General features: G+C 36.0%; 1 protein-coding gene across 3 annotated transcripts in view; it reads left to right on the forward strand.

Annotated features, from left to right (window-relative positions):
- Positions 1–13531, forward strand: part of LOC118180975 (serine/threonine-protein kinase STK11-like) — a 60645-nt gene that overhangs the window by 30228 nt on the left and 16886 nt on the right. The window lies entirely within an intron of this gene.

Genomic DNA, 13531 nt, shown 5'->3' on the forward strand with positions numbered 1-13531 from the left:
TTAAAAGAAAATGCTCAACCAAAACGGGAAAATTTGTGATCAAGTAATAATGCGATAGCATTGATGTTTCCTATGTGATTGTACTCATAAATGTATTTGACATTGGGTTGATAATAGGTATAAAAAGAGGTTGGTTGTTGCCGTGTCCTTCATTTGTACACATCATTGATGAGAGGCATGGCAATCCCAGGTCTAGGTTGCAAGAGAGCTCTGTGTAATGTCTAATGTTGTCTTCAGTTGTGGAAATAGTTTTAGGTGATCCAATCCATGTCAAGAAATCTTGCGTAAGGGTTACCAAAAAGTCACAATGCCTAACGAAGATCTTTGTTTGGAACTTTCAGCCAGGCACTATAAGACAGCAGTGATCATTTAGCTCTCTGCTGCTACTGGAGCTTTTGTTTCAAGGATTACTGTTGTACTAAGCTTTATGAGGGGGCTTTTTATCAGAAGACACACGGTTTGCATCCTATCTAGTCCCTTCTACAAGAGAGTGTGTCTGGCATGGTGCAGAGAACATCATCCTTGGACCCAACTTCTTCATGAGACTCTTGATATACCTTCTTGTGGAAAATTCTGAGACCTAACACTGTTCTTCCAACACAAAGAGAAATAGATTTTTGCAACAGCAGAGGTATCTTGCTAAGCACCTTTTTGAAATGGCTGCACTCCACTCCATATGTTTGCCAGGCTCCGTATCTGTCACTTAAGCAAAGTGTGTGACTTTCCATTGTCTCTATTCCCTCTCAGTTTCTTTTTATAGTTGATAATGCTTAGCCAGAAAAGGCTGTGCAGATAAATAGCTTCAAGTGAGTGCATTGAGCAAATGGATTAGCCTGCCAGATATGTAGATCTGAATTGATTCAACATGTTGGGGTGCACTTTGAAGGGCAGCTGTGATTTGCTAACTGCCAGCTGCTGTAAATTAGGAGTGGGTGCAGCTACTGTAGAAACTCATCAGTTGTGTCATTAATTGTATTACAGCTCACTGTGTGATGTGTATTGAAGGTAATTGTGACTCTTATTATCCTTATTGTAGGTGCCATCTTGCTATGTCAGTTTTGGGCATTATTACAGTCATGAGCATTATTTGCAATCATGAGTAGGCACTTCACTGTTGTATTGCTTATATTGCCCTCATATATTATTCTTTATCCATGTCGAATTTTGTGAAATTATGTTCCTTATTGCGATGTTATGTTTGAGAAATTCAAAAAGTGTTTTTTCTCATATTCTAAAGATGTTTGAAGAGTACAATTTTTTAAAAGTCATTTTATTGCATCCAGGTTTCATTCTACAGCATAAAAATTTATAAAATATGTTTTATGTGTGTATGTGTACACCCAAGTAATAAATTAAACCTTTTGGGGGGTCTGTTAAAATGAGAAACGCAGTGTAATGCAAGAGATAAAATCTTCTGAATCAGTTTACTTCAATTTTGACCAATAGACTAGTGTTTAGACATGATTGCATGTTTTATTTTCAAAACAGCACTTTGCATTTAAAAATACAAATCTACATTAGTGGACAAAACAAAAAGTAACTTTTTCGATTTTGGCTGTAACTCTACTAAAAACCAGCTGGAAGACATGAAATTCATACAATAGAGACACAGTGTGGTACTTAAAGGATGAGGAAAGTATAGTAGCAAAGAAAGTAATAGGATGCCTATAGTACAGAATGAATAAAAAGAGACATTATCAACAGAATATCATTGATACAGAAGAAAAAAAAAACACTGTCGGACAAGAGGGGGAACAACAAATTAATAAAAAGCCTTATTGAGGGATATGACCTCCCTTAACTACAGTGGTTGCATTGGACCATCTGTTGATAATCAACGCCAGATTATCTAATAGCGCTTACGGTAAGAGTTCCCATTCTGAAAGGAGTATCTGTTTGAGTTGTCTGGAGCTCTTAAGAGGGTAAGATCCTGCTGCTAGTTGTCTCCCTAAAGTATCTCATACATGTTCAATGGGATTTAAACTGGTGGTACACAGTGGCCAATTCATTCTTTGCATGTCTTCACTTTCCAGAAGCACCTCAACAGTCTGAGTCCTTTATGGTTGTGCATTAGCACCGATAAAAACAAAGTTGCGATTGATGGCTCTCTGGAAAAGACGCATGTGGGGGAGGTTAACCTCGTCACAGTAATGATTTCCGGTAAGTGAACTTGTGTCAAAAGTGTGGAACTCCGTCCATCTATTCATAATGCATCCCCATACAAGCACACCAGGACCACCACATTAGTCTATTTCTCTGATGTTTGTGTAATGAAAGCATGTCCCCACCTCTCACCATATCAACTGGTGGCAGGAATCATTTATCAGACTGAAATGATTCTCATCAATAAAGAGGACGTGATTCCATAGATGAGGTGCCCAGTCTTTTTGTTCTTTACAACACTGTAAATGGTGCCATCACTAGGTACTGTCAATGGTAGTGCAGTATTCTGGATGGTAGGTGAATAGGCTACCTTTATGAAGTCTTCTGGCTACAGCAAACCAGGGTATTGTTGTCTGGTTGCCCTGTTCGTCTCCTGAGCAGTGTTGCGCCTTTTCTAGTTTAGACTTCTTTTTGTCTTTAGTAATGACTGTTTTCCTTGGCCTGTGACCACCAGCCTTTCTTTCATTTGGAAGGTTTATTCAAAGCCCATGAAGCAACACTTTTATCAGCTTGAACAGACGTCAAATTGTGTACCATCTCAAGTTTGCCAATCATTCTACAATGTGCAAGAGCATCCTGATAGCCACACTGCATGTAAAATCTCACTTTCACTTTCACTGGTGCCTGAAAATGCACCTTCCATTCTTTTTACATTGCCTTCCACTGCATGCATGTATTCCTGGCCTTTTGTGTCCCCTGACAGGGTGGTGTGTCAGTGATCAATCACCATTGTTTTTCGTGGCTGGCGATCATCAACCTTCCTTACAGCTGTACCTGTCATTTTGATGGCTTTCGAAGCTTGTGAAACAACACTTTTAGCAGTTTCAAACTCTTGGGACAAGACATCAAAGTGTGCATCTCCTCAAGCTTTTCAGTCATGCTACCATGTGTAAAGGTATCTTGATGTTTTCTTGCAGTCACATTGCATGTAAAATCGCACTTTCACTTGCAGATTGCCTGGAAATGCACCTTCTGTTCTTCTCTCTGAGTTACCTTGCACTGTATGCATATACTCCTGGCATTTTGTGTCCCCTGACGTCATGGTGCTGATATTTGCATTTACAGCACTTTTCTACTGAAATGGTGTTTTATTGCACTCATTTGCACTGATCACAAAAATGCCGTTTTTAGTGATTTTGTTGTTGTATGTTGAAAAATGAATTTGTTGCTTATGTTTTGCACACTAGTGTGTAATCTGCAAAATGAGCCACTTTGCTGTAGTCTGTTCAGCAAAGGATGATTATGTTATCCTAGGGGACAGCAGTGTAATGAATGTTATTGCTTTTGGAATGTCATGATGAATATTAGACCTATTTTAACCTATTTATGGATGCTTGAACTTTTTACATGGGCTAAAAAAATAACTTTATTCCGTCAGAGGGGACTTTTGGCTCAACAGTTAAGGAAAGGAGGAAAATTAATCATATTAAGTCATGTGCTTAAATCAATGAGATGATTAGTGCTGTTTTGTTGGCAGGCAGGGAATCATCAGTATTGCCTTTCAGTCTTTGCCCATGGCTCTAAGCATTAGAATGTTGGGAAATATTTTAATAGCTTTCACTTTGCATCTCAAAATGATAATTCACTTTTTTGGTGAATTATCATTTTGTTTTCAAATATGTGTGCTACAGCTAGAAAATTTTGTCAAAAAAAGTTTTCCTTTTTATGATTAAAATATGTTTGAGTGTTTAAAATTTGAATTATTGATTAAAATATTTATTCTTAGATTATGTACTGAAAAATAAGCAGTTGGTTAAATACACTTCTGATAATATGGAAAATTCACCGATTTAAAACATTCAAACAGTTCCTTCAAACATTATATGCATTTTTAAATTTAAGTAATATAATTATTCTGAAAAACGAATTCAATATAATTTGTCTATTTCAAGTTTCATTTAAAAAGTACTTTTGAACTCCCAAATAAGTATTAATAAAATCGATTTCTGGAGAAATCAAGATTGTTCCCCATGTTAGTGCGAAATTGAATCATTATTTAACCACTTGTGTTTATTTAACCACTGAACGGATTTATACATGAGATAAGATTTTTAAAAATTTATTTATCTTCCATGCAATGTCGCAAGTAGGAAGTAAAGCACGAGTTTTTTTTTTTTTTTTTTTTGAAAAACTGGTAAAAAAATTTTCAGTGCCCCCCTACAGAAAATGAATATACAGGTATAGTAAAAGTTATTTTTTGCAATTTCAGTGGTGGGAGTTGATTGGGAGTGGGGGGGGTGAAAGATAAAATATATATATATATCTTATGCAAACAAAGTATAAACAATTTAATGACATGCTTATTTTGAATTTCAGATTAAAATCAAATTGTCATACTTCCAAGCATAAGAATGACTAAAAATTCCGTTTGGTATGATATACCATGAAGCATGGTACTGCACAAACTTATAGCTAATCATCAAAATGCACCACCTGGTTTACACAAGGAAAATGTTGTATAGTGGTGCCATCTATGTTAAACAAGTTTAATTATAATCTAGCCTATCTATTTTTTACTGGAACTGATCTGAAACGGGCATTAGAAATAAAAAAACACGAGATACAAGAGTGCCTGTGTCATGGGCATGTGCAAATTTGTCCAAAACTTTTGGCCTTGTCAGACAGGCAAATGCATTAAAGGGTTAATTTTTAAAATTTGTTCATAGTTTCTGGTTCAAGAAAGAAATGTAGAAGCAAACATTGGAGTTTTCAACATCAAATCCTTATTGAGATTTAATTTCATTCAATGATAATTTTCATTCAATAAATTTAGATATTTCACTTAGAGATATTAGATATCATATTTACCTTGGAATAGATAGGAAATAACTGCAACTTTTTACATTGCTGGTGTATTTGTTTTTTTGAATATGGAACTGTATATTCAGGAACACATGAAAGTATTCAAAACTGAAGATCTTCATTGAATAGTGAAATATATTTTCTAAATTTTTATGATCTACATTTTTAAAATGATAAAACTGCAATTGAAGTATTAGATTGTGATCTGAAATTTTCAGATCTCAAACTTTTTATTGTTGCTTTTACTGTCATAGCCATCTTCCATTTCTATGAAAGAGAAGATAGGTGATTGAGTCCATGCAAAGGCATTAAGTTCATACTGAGAATTAAATTTAGAGAACTGAAAGACGGTTCTGAACTGAAATATGGTTCTGTATACAGCTGAATTCTGGCATACATACTTAGTATCCTGATATCTTTGTTGATTCACTTCAAAATGCCATTTCCACCTAAAAGTTATTTACTTTCTGAGCCTTACCAGGGACTGCGTGGTTAAGACCGCTAAATATTGGTAGTTCAACCTGGGTTCAAGCCTAGGCAATCGCGCTGGTTACATGGTGGTTTTCCTGGTTTTCCCAATGTGAAACATAAATACAAGTTTCCCTGTAAAGTTCTTCATAAAGCCATCCCTACCCTTAGACAGACAGCAGCTGTGTGCTTTGCCACATTCAGTCAACCTAACTTATGTATTTTCTGAACTAATTAATATAAATACCATATTTTAGACACAGACAGGCAATAGTGGATAAATTAATAATTTTAAAATCTTTTTTTACTCATTTTGAATTATAAAATGCTCTACACTAATTGCATTAATGAAAATTTGTATTTCATTTGTCATCCACTTGAGTTTAATTTTGTCATCAAAGATTCATAAAAGGAAGAATTTCTAAACATGGTTATGAGAAGTTTATACTTGTTTCTTATTTTGAATATAATTTTATTTTTATTTAATGGATTATGGCAAAATATGTCTGTCTAGGCAAAGGAGTGTTTTCATGCATGGCTTTTCTAAAGGAAATTGGCTCAAGTACACATTACACTTGTGAGAGAACAGGTAAAAGCCCATGCAGTAGCCATTCAGTAGAACATGAACCTGGGTTGAACTATTAATGTTAAACAATCTTATCCACTCAGCTAGTAGTTAAAAGTTAGAACATAAGAAACGAAAATTTTACGTAGAAGTAAACAATAGTCTCAGAATATATGTCATTTAAAAATAACATTAAAATTAATTTTCATTACATGAAACATTAGTATTTATTACACTGCCTTTGTGGGTGCAATAAACACTACACTGGTTATCTTAAATTAAGGGCAAATCACAAATATAGCGATAACTCCCTCAAAAATAAACCAAAGCATGTAAGATTTGAATATGTTGCTAAGTAAGAGTAGCTGAGTAAAACTCCAATATGCAAATTAGTGGCGCTGCACTCGGAATACGTCATCTGCGAGGAGCATAAAAGTCCATGTTTGAGAGCAAGCCCACATATTTCACTGTGATAGTGACATCAGAAATCTGAGATAGCCAATTCGTAACAATGACCTCCAGGCATCATTTGCCTGCAGAACTGCGATGGAGAGCCATTGTCAGACTAGAGGCAGAACAAAGTCAAACAGAAGTGGCCAGATGGCTAAATGTTAGCTCTTGTGTGGTTCATAGACTTTAGAGGCAATTTCAAACCACAGATTCGTCATCTAGGAGGTTCAGCCAAGGACGGCCAACTGCTACGACGACCGCTGATGACCGATATTTGATATTATGTGCACGCAGGAATAGAACCGCTACTCCGACTCTTCTTAGATTCTTCCTTGCTGCAGCCACCGGGAGGTTGAAGTCAATGTCAACTGTGTGTAGAAGGCTTCACGAAGGTGGTCTATATGCGAGGCGATCAGCAGTTTGTGTGCCGCTCACGTCACACCATAGGAGGGACCGTTTTCAGTGGGCATGAGAACATGTCCACTGGACGCCTGATCAATGTAGGGCGGTTCTCTTTACGGATGAGTCCAGGTTTAGTCTAGAAAGCGATAGTAGGCATTATTTGATATGAAGAGAACCTAGAACCTGTTATCATCCGTCAAACATCCGTGAAAGAGATGCATACGGAAGGGGCAGTGTCTGTGTTTGGGGTGGCATCTCTTTGGGTGGACACACAGACCTCCATGTCTTTGCAAGGGGAACCGTGAATGCACAGATTTATAGAGATGACATCCTTGATGTTTATGTGCGCCCATATGCCGGGCCAATAGGTGATGCTTTCCTGTTACAGGAAGATAACGCAAGGCCACACAGGGCTAGCATCGTAGACGATTATATTCAACAGGAAACAGTTATGCACATGGAGTGGCCAGCTCGATCCACGGACTTGAATTCTATCGAGCACATTTGGGATGCTTTAGGGAGACGTCTAGCTGCTCTCAATCTGCCCTGTCAGACCCTTGTCGCACTTTCAACTGCTTTGCAAGAGCAATGGCTCTCGCCTTCTATGGAACTGATAGACTGCATAATTGAAAGCATCACACATCGCTGTATGTGCTGTATTGCTTCTAGAGGGGATCATATTCCATACTGAAGGTACTTTACTATAGCAAACTAACATCTTCGATTTGTTCATTTTATACATGTGCTAATTTCTGTACTACCATAATTGTCTGGTAATTTCTTTTTATGTTATATGATGCTTTGTGTTGTATATTGTGGGTAAGTTTCATTAAATTCTACATGTAACTTTTTCAGTAATCATGATTGTGATTTTTTCTTAATTTTTGAAAACCAGTGTAGAATAAAAAGGTATTGAGAGAATCAAATTGGAAAATTAAAAAAAAAAAAAAAAAAAGTATGGAGTTGTAAATGTATTCTAAAGGTTTTAAAAGTAATTCTTTAAGAATTTTAGTAGAGGAACTAGTGAAAATAAATATTTTTATATGTATATTCTTTGATATTTGACCTCCAGGCTGTTTTTTTAATGCATGTATCATTTTTACTTCTTTATTTCAGTAACATAACTTACAGTAGGGGCATTTTCAAATGGTAATTCCCCCCCCCCAGTCTGTTTGGAAGCCTCAGAGTAGTCTAAATTTCTAATACCTAGTTTACCATGTTCATTATAATTTCTCAGCAATTTGAAAAAATAATCAATTTTTTATTACCAACCTTTTTAGTAATTAGAAAAACCTAGTTAAAAAAATTTTCGCAAAAGGAACTATATATTTTAAATTTAGATAATGCAAGCATACCTACAAACAAAGCAAAAATAAAGCATTAAAATTACCTATGATAGTTTTAGTTTTCGAAACAGTACCTGAGATGTAGTTCAACCTTAGAGATACAGCGCAAGTTCACATTTCTTTATGATTCTTTCCACATGCAGTGCACCATCTGTTTGAATCAAATTTTACTGGCCATTGAATAACTGAGTAAACAGTGGTAGGTAAATTGTTATCATTCATTTGAAAAACATGATTAATTAAATTCATATGAAAACTTAATGATTAATCTTATTTTTCTATTTAAGTAATCTAAATGTGTTTAAAATAGCAGTTCTTCAAGAATGAAGAGGTTCTTTGCCCATTTCTGAGACTCACGAAAATAAACAGGAATTTGCCATTCTGTTGCTATGTCGGACTATCCCATATTTTTACTGTAATTGCTAATAATTGTTCAAGTGCTATCAACAAGAGTTTTAATTTTCCTTATTTGATTCTCTCAATGCCTTTTTATTTCAATTTATTCTACACTGGTTATCAAAAATTAAAGAAAAATCACGATTACTGAAAAAGTTATCCACTCTTGCTAATAAGTGTAATTGCTAATAAGTAAGTGCAAATCTTATTCATACATAGAGGTTAGAACGTAAACTCCTGTCTCATTTTCCCTGCATGCAACAATGAGGACATTCACCTGCTTTTCTGACTTTTTTTATTTGACTCCATTGACAGAGCAGCTGGTACACTTGGAAAGAGTGCTTATCAACTTTTTTTAAGCCTTGCTGGTGTTTCTAATTTTGTTCACATGTCCAGATGCAGGGGGCTCCCTTTATAGCAAAGGGCAATGAAAGTACAGTGTAAGGAATGAAGTCAGTCATGTGGCTAAAAGCATTTTGTTGTACAATTATTAAGCCAAAGGGACAGTGTGTGTGTGCTGTTCTTTTGGTTTAAAAAACGGAACTGTATTTTCTTGGGTTTGCAAAATATAATACTGTTACAAACATACTCTTATACTTATTTGAAAATTGATACCAGGCAATAAATTATTACACATATACAAAGAAAATAAAATCATACATAGTACGATAATATGTTACACTGTCTTTCATTACCATTGCACTTTACAAATCTATTGTACATATATTAATACTGTTATGCAGAATTTACAGTGGACATGCAAGTTCAAACAGAACTTGAAAAGATGTCTGATGTGCTGATATATCACTGCCCTAAAAAATGTGCATATTGTGCATTTTTCGAGTTCATGGCATTTCTTTCTTTTCTTTTCTCTGATAGCATGGCGATTGGTCCACTCTTGTTGATGGGCTTGGATTGTTACTGACCTTAGCTGTGGCAGGGTTTTGTGTAGTTATTTAGTTGACTAGAAATTCCATGAGCAATTTCAGTGCATTTCTGGATATTTTTGAGTGCGTGTGTGTTGTAGCAGATATTATTTTCCCATACATATTGGTTTTCAGCTGATAGAAAGCAGAGACATTAAGTATTTGTTTCTAAGCCGTCAAAAGTGTCAGGATCTCTAACATCTCCACGTATGCATTGTGCACTGACTCGGAATAAATAGCTCATGTATAGGCCAAGTCCCATCATTGTGTCAGCTCAAAAGTGCCATTGCATAATTTATCTCTGATCTTAGGAAGGTAATTATATACTGTCCTGCCATTGTTGTCATTGTCCCAAGAACTTTGCTGCACTGTTCCATTAAAGGAGCACTAGTTGTTACTTTCATGTGCAATTTCAGGCATGGTATATACACTATCTACCTACATTCATCTATGACTGCCAATTTGGCAGTTTTGCTTGCTTTTTTTATTTGTTGTGGTCTCCAGTGTGTGCACATACCCATTAGAGCTTTTTCTGATATCAGGGTTGCCACGCTACCTGGAAAACCGGGAGAACCGGGAAAAGTCAGGGAATTCGAAAATTGACCAAAAAATTCAGGGAAAAGTCAGGGAATTTAAGTATTTTTGTCAAAATCTGGAAAAGTCAGGGAAGTTCATACAACGATCCCGCCAAAAAAAGCGATTTTTGCGCCGACGTCGGAAGAGATAACTTTTTTGGTGAATTGCCTATCACGTGAGTGTCTGCTGGCACAGAGCCAATTTTCGCAGCTCCAATTTGATTGCCTTTTAGAAAGGCAAAGCAAGTTTCTCGCAACTTTTGGTTTCCAGTATTCTCGAGAATCGCATGTGCAGTGCATGAACTAAAGAAAGTACCTGTTCTCGTATAAAACAAAATGGGTTTAATCTTAGTATACGGTACGATGGAGGTTAGAATCAAAGAATATGTATTGTAAAGAAGGAAAACCTCTGCAACAGACGTGGCTCCGTTCCATCATAGAGGGAAACAGCTGTGCATGCGTGATATATCTGCCGCCAAAGCTGGAAACCGGTGTCGAAGTTCGAAGGTCACGTTATCAAGAGTTCATTAAATGAATATCCTTTAAAATTTCTTTAACCACTTGCGCTAAAAAGACGTGCCACGCACGTCGAGATGTTTTTCTCTCAAACTGCGAGCGACGTGAACACCACGTGGATAAGCATTTATCGCAAAAATGAAAATAACATGGTGCACACGTCGCTTAACAACGAGATTGTTTATTTCTCGAGTTACAGCTCTGGATTGCACTCGCAGATGCGGAGCGGCGTAAATGAGACACTTTACCACTTGCTATATTGTAGCGCACGGCACCGCAACCGTGAAGTTTAGTCTTAGCGCAAGTAGTTAAACTCTAAATTAAAAGAAAATATTTTTTGGCGCAAGTAAATTAATTCATAGATTAGTAATTTTCAGGGGGGGAATACGAAAATCCGTTTTTAAAATTATTGCGAAAAATCCAAGAAGAAACGTCCTTTGATAAAACGTTTCTTCTTGGATTTTTCGCAATAATTTAAAAACGGATTTTCGTAGCTTTGTTTTTGTTAAAGAACGTTTCTTCTTAACACGTTTCTCAATTTCCGGTACACATCGCGAGGAGGGAAATTCTGGCCGCCAGGTTCCGTCGCCAAATCCCTTGGCAAATTTTCCCTCCGCATTCTAGTGGCGTAATAGCATTTTACTTGTATGGAAAAGTTTCTTCTTTACATAGACCAAAGAATTAGAGATTCTTTGCATAGACGTTTTTTGGTTAAAATAATCTCCATGTATGGATTTGGCGACATGATGATGCGCAGTAAACGGGTCATTTTGGTCTTGGCGACAATTTTCAAAATCGTGCCAAAGCCTTACCGTATACTAGAATTTTACCGCAAAATCTTTTTAAACTTTTCTTTTTAATAAATACCTTGCCATTTTGCAGTAAAATAAAAAATAGTAATCTGTCATCTAGGCTAACCATGTAATATAACTATATTCGCTAAAATATCGTTGATTATTCTAATTCAATTTTTAAGTAATTATTTTTATGTTATTCGTATAATTTAATGATGCTTCTTCCCTCTAAATTTATTAATTATTAGTAAATAATATTTCTAAATTTCAGGAAATTTTCTCTGGCATTATCTTGAAATTAATTCTAGCAGTATGATGACATACCATCACGAAATTTAATACACATATTTTTTTCTTATGTATGCTGCGACTAAATATAAAATACCTCAATTTATTAAAATAGATTTCTTTGTTTCGTTTAGCTGCAGAATGTCTGCAAAAAAAGCCTTATTTTATTCCAGATTGTGAAGATTCTAATCTCAATCTTCAATGGAGAAAACAACAACTATTATAATTATATTTGTGTTTTCAAGTGTTAAGGTGCTTTTTAAGAACATACCTCACACAAATTAAATTTACCTAAAATCTAACCTAACTATTTAGCATTGCGTTGTGATTTATAAGGACCGGATTAGCCTTGTGTTGAACTGGTGATGATCATGAGTAATAATTAAATAAAACATACATTTATTATCCAATGTAATCTTAAATTTTATTAAGTTTCTTAAGTGGAAAAGTAAACAAAATTATCAAACAAAGTATACCAAGAATAATTAAGAATAAATGTCCTCTGGGATTTATTGAATAATTAAGTGAATTTGCTACACAATACAATTAATACCATAATTTACCTCTTAGCGTAGCCAACGTACATTACGCGGATAGACTGGAATTTTCTTGAAACGCACCTGGAAAATCTGGAAAAGTCAGGGAATTTCATTCTCCTGTTTGAGTGGCAACCCTGTGATATTTGCCACCAAGGAGAGTAGCATTCTGTGAATCTCCTTGACTATGGTGTTCGTACTTTTCCAACCCCATATCGAGTGCAGACTGTAGAATAAAATGACGTCTTCCATCTACATGACAAATATTTATTCATGCTATGAAGGTGTATAACAACAGAGTAGAAACATAGTGAGATACATGATTACACATCACTTAGATGCGATACTCACCATTGATGTTCGCTAACTACAAAGAAAAATATTAGGCAGCAGAGAACTTACTTATCATGCGCATGCGCTAGGAAAATCAACGATGGTTGCCAACACAGGCTTGACACTGAATCAAAATATATGGTTAATTTATGGCCAGCTAGAACTGCTGCACTGAGAGCTGAAAACTCAGCTTGAAACACTATTTTAAAAGAATTTAGTCTTTATGCCAAGGTAAATACACTGCTGGGGCCCCATATCACACAGAAGCCACAGACTTTGCCTCGGTCCCCAATTGATCCATCAATATATACTGCATTTGATGCAAATTTGATGGAGCTTAGTTTCACATCAAGATTGAATTCTGCCAGCGGCAGGATGCTGTTGGATTACTACACTCATAGTCAGTGCTGATAAATTCTTTGTCCCACAGAGATGTATTGGTCTACAGTCTTAAATGTGCAGACTGTGACATTTTCCCTTTGTACAGTGAGATAGAGAGGGAAGGCCAGCTAAAATGTTTAGTGCACTGGTAGGGGATGCTCTTTATCCCAAACAGATATTCAGGTGAAAAAGTTGCTGTGCAGATCTGAGCTGCGAGCACACTCCTTTCATGATACGAAAATTCCATGTAGAGGCCTCACGCAAGGGTATTTTTTTAGCTACTGTCTACCATATTCATTTTTAGCATCTGAGAGAATATTGGCCACTGGGCTGCTGTGGTTCTGTTTAATGATTACACAACTTATGCAATCTTGTCTAATTTGTGCATTATGCTCATGCCAGGTAAGTCAGTCATCAATATAAACACCCAAGTATGTCATGGGCTTCACAACTTTAATGTCATTTCCATCAGTTTTTACATGAGGAGTATGAGTATGTCTTTGACCTGGAATAACGAGCAGCCCTTGGATTTTAGATGCAGATATAGTGAGCTTATGATCCTTTGCCCAGCACTGCATGTTGGCTCTATT

Source organism: Stegodyphus dumicola, chromosome X2 (assembly GCF_044657685.1).
Source record: "Stegodyphus dumicola isolate Sdum_Otavi_A_Nest chromosome X2, ASM4465768v1".
NCBI classification, from domain to species: Eukaryota; Metazoa; Arthropoda; class Arachnida; order Araneae; family Eresidae; genus Stegodyphus; species Stegodyphus dumicola.